Source organism: Aedes aegypti, chromosome 1, assembly GCF_002204515.2.
Source record: "Aedes aegypti strain LVP_AGWG chromosome 1, AaegL5.0 Primary Assembly, whole genome shotgun sequence".
Lineage (NCBI taxonomy): Eukaryota > Metazoa > Arthropoda > Insecta > Diptera > Culicidae > Aedes > Aedes aegypti.
The window spans coordinates 89,231,315-89,247,028 of NC_035107.1; positions in this window are offsets into that span (position 1 = coordinate 89,231,315).

Consider the following 15,714-nt stretch of genomic DNA (forward strand, 5'->3'; position numbering starts at 1 on the left):
CGTAACACTGCTACCTAGGCGAGCCCTGTCGCGCTCGGCCCCACCAGTCCAACTTTTGCGGCTGACAATGTCCATATTATCCGCAAAGCAAACAAATTGACTGGATTTCGTAAAAATCATACCCCGGCTCTCTGCATAACACCTTCTAGCGCAATATTCAACAACAGGCACGAAAGTCCATCACCTTGTCGTAGTCCCCGGTGAGATCCAAACGAACTGGAATGTTCTCCTGAAACCTTCACACATTGTGCACACCTTCCATCCATGCTCTTATCAGTCTCGTGAGCTTCCCGTGAAAGCTGTTCTCGTCCATGATTTTCCATAGCTCTACGCGGTCGATACTGTCGTATGCCGCCTTAAAATTGATGAAAATGTGATGCGTTGGGACCTGGTAATCACGACATTTTTGGATGATTTGCCGTACAGTAAATATCTGGTCCGTTGTCGATCGGCCGTCAACGAAGGGTAATATGCCCCTTCCCACGAACTCGTTTACTACAGACGACGGAAGATGATCTGGGATAATACTTTGTAGGCCGCATTTAGAATGATGATCGCTCGAAAGTTCTAACAATCTAACTTGTCACCTTTCTTGTAGATGGGGCATATTACCCATTCCTCCCACTTTTCCGGTAGCTGTTCTGTTTCCCAGATTGTGCCAGATCAGCCGGTGCAGACAAACGGCCAGCCTCTCCGGGCCCATCTTTATGAGTTCAGCTAAGATACCACGTTCCACGTTCTGTCGGGTCCCTTACTGCAGCATGACCGCCCGCACTGCATTCTTCTCCTCCAGAATCTGCCTACATTCCTCGCCGAACCAATCGTTGCGTCTTCTCCGTCGCACGTACCCGACGTTGCTCTAAGCTGCATTGGTGATGGCTGCTTTCACTGTTCTCCAGCAGTCCTCAAGAGGGGCTTCATCCAGCTCACCCTCTTCTGGTAATGCAGCCTCGAGGTGCTGCGCGTACGCAGTTGCGACATCCAGTTGCTTAAGCCGCTCTAGGTCATACCGGGGCGGCCGTCGGTACCGTACGTTGTTGACGACGAAGGGCGTTTTGGGCACAGGTTAACCATCACCAGATAGTGGTCAATGTCGATGTTAGCGCCACGATAGGTCCTGACGTCGATAATGTCGAAGAAGTGCCGTCCATCAATCAGAACGCGGTCGATTTGTGATTCTGTCTGCTGTGGTGATCTCCAGGTGTATCGGTATGGAAGGCACTATGGGCGGTTTCCATACAGACTGGCGGCCAAAAATATTTTTTCCATTTAATGTTGTATTTATGAGTTTTATGATACAAATTTGATGTTTTATTTTCAAAAACAAGTTTTCGAGACTAACTTTTGAATAGGGCCTATAGCGAAAAATTAAACTTTGTTACTTATAATGCATATAAGCCATTTATGCGATTAACGTTGTGCAAACCATTATAAATATTAAAACTTACATAGAAATGATGATATGAATGATTTAGCGAAATTCAGTTATTTTCTGAATTAGTTTTTAGCTGTTTTCAATAGAAAATGGTTAAAAAATATTGGAAAAATTCAAAAAGCATTAAATTAAAAAAGTGCAAATTTGTGCAGCTGAATTCTTCACGATCCTTTAGTTTACATCTCAAAGTACCCTTGGAACTGAATTTAAGCCTGGGACAACTTGGGACAAAAAAGTACTCGATGTGTTAACTATAAGCTTATTCGATTTTTTTAACCGCTATATAAAAAAAACATCATAAAAGCCACTATTTTGAAGCTTTTTTTTATTTTTTTATTGTTTCTAGGAAGCTTTTTTTGTAAGCTTTCAAATAGTGTAAAAACATTTTACGTAAGTATTATAGAAAAAAAGTTATATTCATTTGAGTAAACCATAGTTTTTGTTTATAAAAACAAGTTTTTCTCCATAGGCTTAACTTTGGCACCTCATATCTGAGTGTGCAATGCAAATCATGCCCTAATCTTTTGGGGATTTCTTAGCAGACATGTTTACAATGAAATGGCGAACAAGAATTGAAATTTGGGGCACATCACTTTTTTGATTATTGGCCACCTGATAAGCCATAGTGGAAGGCTGTGCTGGAAGTAAGTGCAACGAATGGCTATATTCTTGGAGGCGGCGAAATCAATTAGCCGTCAGCCGGTGGGCGCTGATCTTGCCAAAAGTCGGTGTGAACTCCTCCTCCTGGTCAACCTGAGCCTTTAGATCTCCTATGATGATTTTGACGTCGTGACTTAGGCAGTTGTCGTACTCGCGTTCGAGCTGCGCGTAAAAAGCGTTTTCCATCAGTGAGGGCTGTGCACGTTTATTATGTTGAAGTTGAAGAAACAGCCTTTGATCCTCAACTTACACATTCTCTCATTGATCGGCCACCACCCGATCACGCGCCTCTGCATATCACCCTTCACTATAAAAGCCGTTCCCAGCACACACGAGTTGCCGCAGCTCTAGTAGATGATATGGCTACCTCTAAACGTTCGCACCATTGATCCCTTCCAACGCACTTCCTGCAACGCTACGATGCCGAATCCACGGTCCTTCAGCACGTCGGCGAGTATGCGTGTGCTCCCGATGAAGTTGAGAGATTTACAGTTCCACGTACCGAGCTTCCAATCGCTAGTCCCTTTACGTCGCTGTAGTCTTCGCCGATTGTCCCGGTTCGTATTCTCTCGTTGATTATTCGTTGCTTGACTTTTTTACGGCTGGCTTGCAGGACCTGACACCAACCCCCTGGATTTCCAGAGGACCATTCCCCCTAAATGTTCGAAAGGCCATAGTGCACAGTTTAGCTTAGTGTTTCGTGTGCAATGCTGACCGAGGGAGCCTAAAAACAGACGCATGGTTCTTTGATTCTGCAGCAAGTTCGCATATGACGAGAACCTGAGAAAATTCTTCGAATGAAGGAGATCTGGTGCACTAGATTGACACAGCCAACAATCAGGCCAACAACAGTAAGGTGAAACTCGAGATTGAATAAGGACCAATAAAAGTTCAAGATGCTTTGCAACTTCCTGATTTAACGACCAATCTTTTATTTGTGAATAAGGCGGCATCCACAAATTACGTAACACTCTAGGGGGAGGGGGGGAGTAGGCTCAAGCGTTACGACTCATACAAAAATTTGAAAATTTTCATACAAAAAGCGTTACGGAGGGGAGGAAGGGGGTCTTAAATTTCCAATTTAAGCGTTACGTAATAAATGGACGCCGCCTAAAATATGCAAGAAAAGCCGGACGATATGGTGTTCAAATGCGGACATGAATGTACAGATTCATACTCATTTTTGAGCAAAAATGAAAATACTTTTGAAAATCTTAAAATTTAAGTTGAGATACGACAATTTTGCATTGTAGTTGCAAATGAAGGTATTTCCTTGAATTTCTAGTGTAATTCTTGTGACTATTCCAAATTTTAGTGATATAAATATGTTGCTCCAAGATACAGAAATACAGATAATTCTACACTGCGATTTTTTTTTATGATTTGTTGTATTTGAATCCCCTCATAAAACCAAGTGAATGTGTTAAAACGCAATCAAGATGATAGTAATGTAAAATAACAAATAGTCAAAAACTATGTGTTGATCAGCAAAAATCAAAATGGCGACCGAGAAGCAATTCGCAAAAATTGTGCAACAGAATTTCGACTTTCCTGTGGAATTATTGAGCATCTTTGAGGGTAAATTTAAATGCTAGTCAATTACAAAAACATATGCTAGAAAAAATATTATTTTCAGAAAGCAGTTTCGATGTGACAACGATAAACCTATCAGGTATCAAAATACGAACTATCTATAGCATTATCCGACGCCCCTAATCATCAAAACGGTTGGAACCAAGGTATTTAAAAGTACAGGTACAGCAATCTAAGCAGTCACTGGAAGCGGGGATTGGTGAACCGAGCGGGGGTAAAAAGTGACAGCTGGCGAGTCGGTGGGCTGGTCGATATGTTTGTGTATTTTGCTCTCCAAGAGTTTCCAACGTATCCATAGAGATACTTATGTTATTGAAAATTGTTGCGTATGACTTGGAAAGGTAAGTGGTATAAAATTTCAGTATTTCTTAAAAAAAAATCATTTTAATTACAGATGCCATCATTTTATGCCGATTTCGGGAATATGAACACGAAACACCATAGTGTGGTGTATAACGTAAGTTTTACTTACTACTCTGAAAGATTCCGTACACGGATGTTTGATATGCGGGGGAAATACAGCATTCAGGTATTAAGATTCATATTCACTGCGTTGCAGATGGTTTTTGCAACATACTCTTGCTTTTCCTATATTATCCATTGTAGGGCTTTTATTATCGTCTTTCGGGAATCCCCCTCAATGGACCCTGAACGGACATGCACGTATTGCTTGGTAGGTGAAAGAAAATAAAATATCAAACGGGTGAAGAGAGCCATTAGAAGAGCAGGATGGACGACGCAGGAAATGTAGTGGTTTAGTTTAGAAAAAGATGATGTAAGTGATGGATGTCATTGAAGTAAATAAGAAAGGGAAGTGAAAAGGAATTTAAGGCTCAAGAATCCATCATTCAATCATTAGCGATGATCGAAAATGAAAAACCAGTTTTTTCGTTCAATTTTAAAGAGATCCTCAAGAAAATCTATCACTGCGTTACAGGTAGCAAGTGCAATGCAGTGATAGATTTTCATGAGCATTGCTTCGATTTTGAGCAGAAAAACTGGTTTTGAAAAATAGTAAAACGATGATGGTTATTTTCCTCTTAATAGAAAATAAAGTTTTGTGTTTTATTCAACCGAAATTATGTGGGCTTCGTGGCTGAGTGGTTAGTGTCGTCAGGCAGTAATCACTTCGTGTCATGGGGTGTGGGTTCGATTCCCGCTTCAGCCGTCGAAACTTTTCGTCAGGAATGTTTCTCGGCTGTGCTACTGGAGCATGCTTGTCCGTTGTCTGGTGTTAAGTTACAGACTGTGCAGCTAAATGGCTGAAGACGGTGTCCGTGTCTTTTTATCAGGGGTCAGAAACCAATGATATAACTGATACAGGACCTCAGGTTTGTTTTTCAACTAAACAAATCAAACTGGAGAGAGGAAAAAGTTGAAGTGATTTCATGGCATGCTGGGGCTATTCCATGAAAACAAAGTGGCCAGGTGTCAAAGGCTTTTGCAATATGGCGGATTCAGCAATTTGACACATTGCATTACCTCCCTTATAGATACCTTGGTTGGAACATTGACGAAATATTCCGAGGAATTCTGCTTTGAAAAGAAGTCAACGTAAGTTATTTTGCTAAAAAAAATCATGTTCTCTATTCCTGATTATTTACTGTTTTATTGCAGGGATATAAGGTGTTTGGATTTGCAGAAGTAAACGTTGAAGAGAAGCGCTCCGATCTCACTCAGGATCCGGAGTTGGAATATTCTACAATTATTTTTAAACAAGATGCGGATTCTCATATTATTTTTGACCCAGACGCGGACAAGAATGGCCCTCTGGAGCGGACGGAATCCGTTCAGGGTCCCACTCCGTCGGTTATAGTGATCAATCCTGTAGAATAAGGTAACAATCGATTGTCCATTCGACCAACAAGTTCATCTTTATTGTTTCCAGTCGCCGTTGGATCCGGATCCAGTCAGTCGTCAGGCCAAATTAAGGGTGGACTCATCAACACCACAAATACAATCCAGGAAACTGAAAGATCCAAATCCTGCAAAGCAAAGGCCTGTTACGCGACAACTTCTGGATCAGAATCCGTCAAAACAGCAACCCAAGCATCTCAAAATCTCCAACATCAAACAGATCATCAAGAGCTCTTTTGTTCGAATCGGCTGGAACAACAGTTCTAGCTACAAGCTGGTACCGTAAAACGCGGGTAACTTTGATAGTGCGTAACCCACCACATACTAATCGAAATATCTTAATTTCTGTTAATCGATTAAGCAAAACGAATGCAAAACTGAAGAATATTAATATGAGACTTAATGTAAGAGCTGTTTTCATTTGAATCGAGAACATTTGAGGCTTTTTATATTTATATTAAAAATTGACACACTTTTAGCATTTTCGAAACGCTTACAAACAATCTGTTCTACGATCACTATTTGATGAAGTTTTCAATAGTTGGCCACTTATCTTTGACAGCCTAGTTATCATAGAATTTAAATACGGTCTCAAATCTCTTAGCGAAAAGCATTTTCACAAACTGGGACCATTTTTGTAATCTAAGTCGGAAATTTCCACATAACGTTAAACGCCTAGAGGTATGCAATGCCCTACAAATGTTCGTAATTCTTTCAATTTTGATCGATTCATTATCAAAGTTACTCCAAAACAGAAAACCGACTTTCGATTATATGAAAAATTATACATCAATTCAAAATAAATCTTTTGGCAATCGATAGGTAGGATGCCAGTACTTGTTTGAAAAATATTATTTTTAATTCTTTGAAACAACATGCATAAATATTCAAGTTTTGTTCGAAAAAATTATCAAAGTTACCCCGTTTTACGATACCCTCCTTTTCGTTGCGATGCTCACCATTACTCACACTGCAAAAAAAACTCTTGAGTCTGCCGCCCGAACTGACAGTCCTCGGGGAGTTGTGAGAGCACCCTTTTTTGATGGAATTTTACTCTGTTGTGTTTCTGTGTTGCATCTTCCTCGCTCATTTTTCGTTGCCTCTCTGCTTAGCATTTTTTCGCTCCCTCACAAAGAGGCAAAGACAGCACGCTGCTCTAGTGTATGTCACCGAACTCTGATGATGTTGAGGAGAATTATCAAGCCTGCGCGTAACACTAAAGACCGCGAAATCGCCTAAATTTACGCTCTAACCTTATTGTATGATGTTGTAATGTTCTAATCTGAAATGTATCATTAAATGCTGTTGTAGTGTTTTGGGTGCTGTGAAGTATTTCATAAATCATAAGTTCAAGAGTATTCGATAAATTAGATAGAATATTACCGGAAAATCTCGAATACTGCTCAACAACTGTTTCAGTGTACAGCCAAACCTCTTTTTGCGCTCACTTTTTTTACGCTCCCTTTTTTTGCGCCCCCTGCATTTACGCTCCAAATTCCAACTTACACTCCCTCTTTTGACGTAGGACTACGTCTTTGTTTTCTATATTGGGGTGCACTTCAAAAGTACGGAACATGAGACATGTAACGAAATTAGGGGAGATTTTGAACGTTAATAACTCAGTTGTTTATGAACCAATTATTATGATTTTAGTACCATTCGATCAGAAATATATCTACGCATCGATAGTAATACTTCCGACAAATGAATTTTGTTGTTAAACTATTGAAACTTTGATAAATGTTGACCCCTTTCTTATCCAACCAATCACGTTCAAGCATTTTTCGACGGTATCACTTCCCACAAGAAAAATAAACGGGTCCCTGCTTCTTCCCTCAGTCTTCTTTTTGTGGTCGGACTGTGAACACGGTCAGGCGAGTCATTCTCGCTTTGCGTTTGCACCCGCGTCACAGTCCAATTTGTGTCGTTGGAAGAGGAAGACGCAAGATTGATTCGCGGCGGCGATGACGATGGCTTGGTCGCTTCTCCGAGCGGCGAACTACTGCCGCTCAGAGAAGCGCCCAAGCCATCGTCATCGCCCCCGCAAATTTATTTGCGCTTCCAAATTTCGACTCGTGATGAATTCAGCATCGGGGGTCAAGAAACAAGCCCGTTAGGAACCAGATACCAGAAGCCCCCTGAGTTGCTGATCCGAGGAGCTGCTGCGAATCGAGCGTCGGACTTATGAAACCGCTCAAGATTTCAAGAGTGAGCATCGTTTTCATATTTCGACTTGTGCCCGGGGATCCACTACCCGTTGCTGTTGTGCTCCATCCACGTCACGAAACATTCAGCTGGTTCGTCGTATAAGAAAATAACTTGCTCAAATTTAAACATTTGCGTTGGGGATTTCCCGTTTGACCATGGCAATCATCTGATAACATCCCGCAGTGTTATTCATCTGTGACAGCATCGAAGCTTAAGAAAACCATCGGCCCTTTTCAGGGCCATCAAAAGTGTGGAAAAGATTTGAAAGAATAATATTTCCGACTTTATTACATACTATATTCCTCAATCAATCTGACATCTCTATTCGAAATTTAATTTGTCATGAATAATTGATGACACGACAATTTGAGACTAAATTCGCGGAAGCTGCTGCAGTGCCGTCGGTGTGAGAGCTTAACATTTCACAACGATTGTAAAATAGAGATGCATTTCCAACAGCGTCTTTGATTTTCCAGATTTCATGGGAACACTTACGAAAAATATCACATGTAACAAAATTGCGACATGTTTAGAATGCTTTTGAAAATAAATTTTCATTGAACAATTTTCATCATTTTGGCACCCATGGATCAGAAACTTACCTTCATATTAAGGAAGACTATTGATTATCAATAGCTAACTATTGAATATTTAGTAAATGACAATCATTCCAACTATTCATATTCGTCCAATTTCTCACCAATTATAATTTTCTGCAATTTTAAAGTAATTCTAAGCCCAACTCATTATTGGCACATATCCATTTCCCAGATTGGTCGACTAGCAAGAAAAGAGCATGAAAGGGAGGAGCATCATCTGCTAATCTAACGGTTTAAAAGATGCTTCCTTCGCCGGATTCGGTTTCATTCCATTTTCGCTTTTGAGTCTTACCAGCTCCTCCGAACCTGCTTAGCAAGGAGTACCTCGCAGCCAGAAGCCTGCTGAGCTGTTGATCAGCGTCTGGTTTGTGAATCGCTCAAGATTTCTAGATTGACCTGCGCTTCCAGATTTCGACTCAGCATCGGTGGTGCAGCCATGAAGCAAGCCCGTTAGGCACCTTTACCAGATGCCGAGGAGCTGCAAATCGAGCGTCCGGCTTGTGGAATCGCTCACGATTTCAAAATTGATGATATAAATGGTTCAATCGCCGCGACTTGATGTGTCAGTGAATCATCGATTTGTTTTCGGAGAGATATAAATCGATGATTCACTGACACATTTCAAAATTGAGCAATTCCAGATTTCGATTTCAGCCGTGTGATCCACTACCTGTAGCTGATGGGTGCCGTCCACACCACGAAACATTTGGCTGATTCGTCGTATAAGCAGAAAACATATTCAAATTTATACACATGCGTTAAGGATTCTTCGTTTAACCATGGCAATCAACTGACAACATCCTGTAGTGCTATTTATCTATGACAGCATCCGAGCTAACAAAGCCTTAGGCCCTTTTCAGGGCCACGAAATGTGCGTAAAAGAGTTAATAGAGCAATATTTCCGACTTTATTTATCACATTGCCAAGCAATGAATAATATTTCTCTCAAACCATAAGATCAACAAAGCCATGACTGGAGCTTTCATTACAATCCTCGAATATCTTCCTATAGGCACATTGCTGTTAAATACTCCTTATTTAGTTCAGCATGGTGAACAAGACGCAATCAGTACTGTTCTTTCCAATGCTACCATATAATTCATAGGAGATTATTAATATGATTTCAAAATGATCATACAACCTGAAGTGGAATTTCACATCCTTATAGATAAGTATGACGAATGATTGACCACATTGTAATGTTTATACAAAACGAACTCACGTTCATCGGATAAAGATAATGTATATTTGGGACATTATTAAACGTACACTTGGCTGCAATTCGTTTTATGCATAAATATTTACGAAAGTTTCGAGCCCTGAAAACAGTATGAAGTCAAACGAGCAATAAGAACGACATCAAATTCAGTAACATTAACCATCGTGGTCCTACGTCACCAGTTCGTACAACCCCATAGGGATGTGCCCTTATAGTTTTTACGCTCGGAATTCCAAATAACGCTCCCTCTTTTTACGCTCCAAAAATTCCGTTTACGCTCCTGCCTGATAAGGACTCACGGGAACCAATTTAGTAGCATATTTTTGGAACGGGACCGATGAGTAGATGCCGGAAAGCTATGTCTGATGCCATTTTGAATCCAAGATGGCGACTTCCGGATTGTGAGAATCACTTGAAACCTATGCAATATGGGTATTTTTGGTACGTGACCGATGCATAGATGGCGGAAATCGATGTCTAACGCCATTTTGGAATCCAAGATGGCGACTTCCTGGGTTATTCGATTTTCCCCGTTCCAAACCGGAAGTCGCCATCTTGGATTCAAAATGGCGTCGGACATCGATTTCCGTCATCTACTATTGATACCCTTTAGAAGTAACACGGATAAACCCCACCGCTTCGCAAAACTTCTCGAGAAAAAACGAAAAGATTTATTACGCCTCTAATTCTTTTTACGCTCAAAATTCGAACTTACGCTCCCTCTTTTTACGCTCCAGATTCCAACTTACGCTCCAAATTCCAACTTAAGCTCCCTCCTTTTGCGCTCCGATTCTTTTTGCGCGCCCCCAGTTAGGGGCGTAAAAAGAGGTTTGGCCTTTAATTTATTGTCGTCTTTCGAAATCAAAGATGTAATGTAATAAGCTGCTTAGGGGACCATCATAGCAGGTCCGTCCCACTCGGACTCAGATTGGGTACCACTTCTAGTACCATAAAACGGGGTAACTTTGATAGTTTTTTCGAAGCAAACTTGAATATTTATGCATGCTGTTTCAATGAATTATAATTTATATTTTTAAAACAAGTACTGACATACTGGCTATCGATTGCAGTTGATAGATTGCCAAAAGATTTATTTTGAATGGATATATAATTTTTCATATAATCGAAAGTCGGTTTTCTGTTTTGGGGTAACTTTGATAATGGAGTATGATTCGAACAAATTGAATGAATTACAAACATTTGTAGGGTATTGCATACCCCTGGCGTTTAACGGCGTTTAATTTTCATATAAAATTTCTGACTTAGATTACAAAAATGGTCCCAGTTTGTGAAAATGCTTTTCGCTAAGAGATTTGAGACCGTATTGAAGTTCTATGATAACTAGGCCGTCAGAAATAAGTGGCCAACTATTCAAAAGTACATCAAATAGTGATCATAGAACATATTGTTTGTAAGCATTTCGAAAATGCTAAAATTGTGTCAATTTTTAATATCCGTATAAAAAGCCTCAAATGTTCTCGATTCAAATGAAAATAGCTCTTACATGAAGAGTCATACTAATATTCTTCAATTTTGCATTTGTTTTGCTAACCAATTAACAGAAATTATGATATTTCGTTTAGTATGTGGTGGGTTACGGACTATCAAAGTTACCCGCATTATCAAAGATACCCCGTTTTACGGTAATGCATTCGGTCCCTCGGTAGTGCAAAAGGTACCCAAGTTTGACAAATCGCAGTACACTTTGAACGGCATTCTAGATTACCTTATGAGCCATAAAATTTTGGGCGACTGCAAGGGACATGGGGGGTCTTTAATTTGTCTTTGATCATAGTAACCATGAAATTTTGTTTTTAGTACGCTTCCATGAGTCATGGAACATTGATTCATGGAGGATTTGATGTAAATTTAAAAAAATCGAATATTTGGCGCACATTCATCTCATTTATATTTAACTTGCTCTTTCATATGTCGAGTTCGAACCTAGGTTGCAACTGGTGAAAACTGTTCTGAATCACATTTTCAACTCTAACCCGATTCAAGTTCAACCGAACTATAATTTGCTTGAAGGTGTTAATAGGGCCTCCTCACGGGATCTGCTGGCCCGGATTTTGTACAATGTGCAGATTATCTGGTTATCCCCCTGAGCAAGACACCTGACCTGCGTGTTTCGGATTTTAGCTTGTCGTTCTATCCCGAGATAGTTCACAACACTCCACCCCTTCTGTCGGAGCCCCTCTAGGCCGCCTGGCTGGCTCTCCCAGCACACCATCTCCTCTGTCGAGTTCACCACCGTTCCGTTTTCAACTCGCATCAAATCCGGCCGGTCCTTGTAGTATATCAGGGACTTGCCAAAAAACTCATGTGTTCGCACAAAAAGATTTGGGAGGCCCAGGAATTGCCCCATGACCCGGAATACTGGATCGTTAGCCTCGCCGCGCTGGTGGTTGTTCCATTTTGAATAATCCAAGTGATTAGCGTAGTTTACTTGGCCTGGGGTCATCTGGATTCTGAGCGTCTGATGCTAGAAGCATTTTCTCGATGACAGAGTTGTGGTCGTCGGCCATCGTAAGCCCGTGAAATAACGGAACAAAATGGGTCTTGATGAGGTGTTCGGTCACCACGAAATACTCTCGTAGCTCCCATGCCATCATGGCAAAGAATCTCCCCTTCTCCTTGATCTCTCTCTCCTGGGCTCTGAGGGCGATTACCAATTGTTCTGGATCTAGTCCGTGCTCGTTGATTCGTTGGAGGAACTCCCGCCAATTTGTAGGTTCTCGCTCAAGATAGGATTCCAGAACTGACTGCGACGGGATCGGTTGGGTTGGCTTCATTTCAATATGCTCCAACACCTTTTTCCTCCCTATAGAGTGATGTTTGTCGGCGTATCGTCGGATCAAGATAGTCAGGGATATCAAAGCATTTTGTTAATGGCAGGAGATGCCATACATCACCGACAGCCTGGATATTTTCGCCGCAGAGGGCCATGTTCCGGATCTGATGCAATTCCTGAGTGGGTGGTCATCCGGGATTCTCTCCGCATCCACGAACCATTTTCTCGTCTTCCGGAATTGAGATCGGAGGACCTTGAAGGCTAAATCTGACCCAGTTGTTCGGCGGAGATCGAAATATAAAGTGACAAAACGTACAGGAGCCCGAGCTCTATAGTAGAAGATCAAAAAACAGGAGTAACATACGAAAGAAACATTGCACATTTGAAAAAGGTTAACCCTTCCATATCAGCCACAACATTCAATTGTGAAGACTATAACAACCCTACTTTTAATGACTCAAGCCCAGCGATGACGAAGGATTCAACAATCCTACCTTCGGATGATGATGAACCTGAATTCCAAGGATTCTCTTCTGATGACTGATTTGCGGATTTGGGCAATGAACTATTGATGTTTAAATTATAATAATATTATTTTATGAACTTTTGAACCATGTTATAACCTGTTATGTATTTGCTATTTTAATATTATAAGAAAAAGGAGATGTGCTATCGTTGTGTATTAGTAGGCTTAGATTAGATTTGGAAATAATAAATTCAGATTATTGTATGCACCTACAGAGAGTGGACGTACCGTAAAACGGATTTATATTCAAATATTAAAAATTTGTTAGATTTTAGCATTTTTAAAACACTTACAAACAATCTGTTCTACGATCATTATTTGATGAAGTCATAATGAGTTCGCCACTTATTTTTGACAACCTAGTTAGTTATAGTAGAACATGAATTCGGATTCAAATCTCTTAGCGAAAACCATTTTTACAAACTAGGCCCATTTTTATAATCTAAGTAAGAAATTTCCATATAGCGTTAAACGCCTAGAGGTATGCAACGCCCTATAAATGTTCCGTAATCCATTCAACTTTGTTCGATTTATACTCCACTATCAAAGTTACCTACCCCAAAACAGAGAACCTACTTTCGATTATATGGAAAATTATATATCCATTAAGAATAAATCTTTTGGCAATCAATCTGCAATCGATAGTTAGTATGCCAGTACTTGTTTTAAAAATATAAATTATAATTCTTTGAAACAGCATGCATAAATATTCAAGTTTCCTTCGAAAAAACTATCGAAAGTTACCCCGTTTTACGGTACTGGTATCCTAACTATCGATTGCACTTGATAGATTGCCAAAAGAAGTATTTTGAATGGTATATAATTTTCCATGTAATCGAAAGTCAGTTTTCTGTTTTAAGGATAACTTTGATAATGGAGTATAAATCGAACAAAATTGAATGAATTAAGGAACATTTATAGGGTGTTGCATATATTTAACGCTAACGGCGTTTAACGCTATATGGAAATTTCTGACTTATATTACAAAAATGGTTCCAGTTTATAAAAATGGGTTTCTCTAAGAGATTTGAGACCGAATTCATGTTCTACTATAACTAGGCTGTCAAGCGTAAGTGACGAACTCATTATTACTTCATCAAATAGTGATCGTAGAACAGATTGTTTGTAAGCGTTGCAAAAATGCTAGATCTTATAAATTTTCTATATTTACATATAAATCCTAAATTGCACTTGATTCCAACGAAAATAGCTTTGACATGAAGTGTCATACTAACACTCTTTACTTTTGCATTCATTTTGCTTAACTGATTAACAGAAACTTCGTTATTTCGTTTAATATGTTGTGGGTCTCGCACTATCAAAGTTACCGTAATCCGGGGTAACATTGATCATTTTTCTGAATGTTTCTTCAATATTTCGTTTGAAAATGCAAATGATGCAAATTTTATATTTTTAAAACAAGTACTACCACCCATAGCTCGAGACGATATACTGTATTTTGTTTATCGAAAGATTTAAGCATGTTTAAAAAAGTGTGTTAAGCGATTTTTTAATTTAGCTGATATGATTGATCACCTATGTAAACAATTTTCGGTTATATTGAAAATGTCGTTACTTACTTAAATCATGGCCCCCGAAGCCGAATATGAAGGCCAAACGCTTACAAGACATTTACTTTTTAAGTTATTTTAAAATTAAAAACACCTTGAACTACGGAAAACGCCTAAAGGTAGGCAATTTCCTTAGGGAATTCTATATTCTTAATAGTAATTCGTTAATGTTGCCTAATAGAGCATACTTATGAAAGATTTGATAACGGAATCGTTTTCAGCGATGCCATTTTTAGTGAGAATCGCATTTTCCTTGCTCATATCGTTTACAGAACTTATGTAAGACATGAATGTTCGGTAGTGTTAATAATTATTTCGAAAAGTTGACAAATTTACGCATAAGGTAAACGCAATTTACGCAAAAATCTTCGCTTTCATTAGCTAATGAATATAAGAAAGAGGAGCACCATTCATGATTTGGAAATGTTTCATCAATAAATGGCGATCGATAAATGGCGGTACGAACTTTTTAGGAGATGGGTCATTCCGATCAATGTTACCCCGCTGATCAATGATACCCCGGATTACGGTTCCCGTTTTACGGTCCGAAGGATAACAGAACAAAAAGTTGTACAATAGTGATAAATTTGCCCCCGGATTACGGTACCTTCTGAAAAAGCCAGAAAAATTATCAGGAAAATAGTTTGCAAACTTCATTTTTTTACTCTTGATAAGCTTCGGGTCACTGTGCGGCATTCACCTTAATATTGAGGGCCCCTAAATTAAACTCCGCACCGGGCTTCAGCCACTGGGAAGTTGAGAAAATTTCCTTTACGAAAAGATCCTCGACACGCGGCATTCGACGACCCTCATGTTGATCTTACTAGATGTCGCTGTACCACCAAGCGGTGGACGCTATTCGGTTTAGTGCTAGAGGGATTATATACAACTGTTTCAGAGATATAAATTTGTTAGTTCACTATTGAACTCAGAAAATCAAAATTCCGAGCTATCCAGTTGTAGCATTAAGGGGACGGTTTGTTGGCATTCTTATGCATTTCGTTAAGATCGTACCTTTTGGACCCTCGATAACGCTTCAAATAAATCAAGAGGTGCAGCCACCACACAGCTAATCGATACCTACACTAGATTACCGCTACGGCTAGCTGGGCCCTTGAATTGAAAGAAAGTTTAAATAGAAACCGTCGAATAATAGATGACATCTATGACTTTCATTATTGGCAAAGTATTTTAAAATAAATAGACAATTTGATAGTTTATTAATAAATTGATGTGTTGTATGCCTTGTATG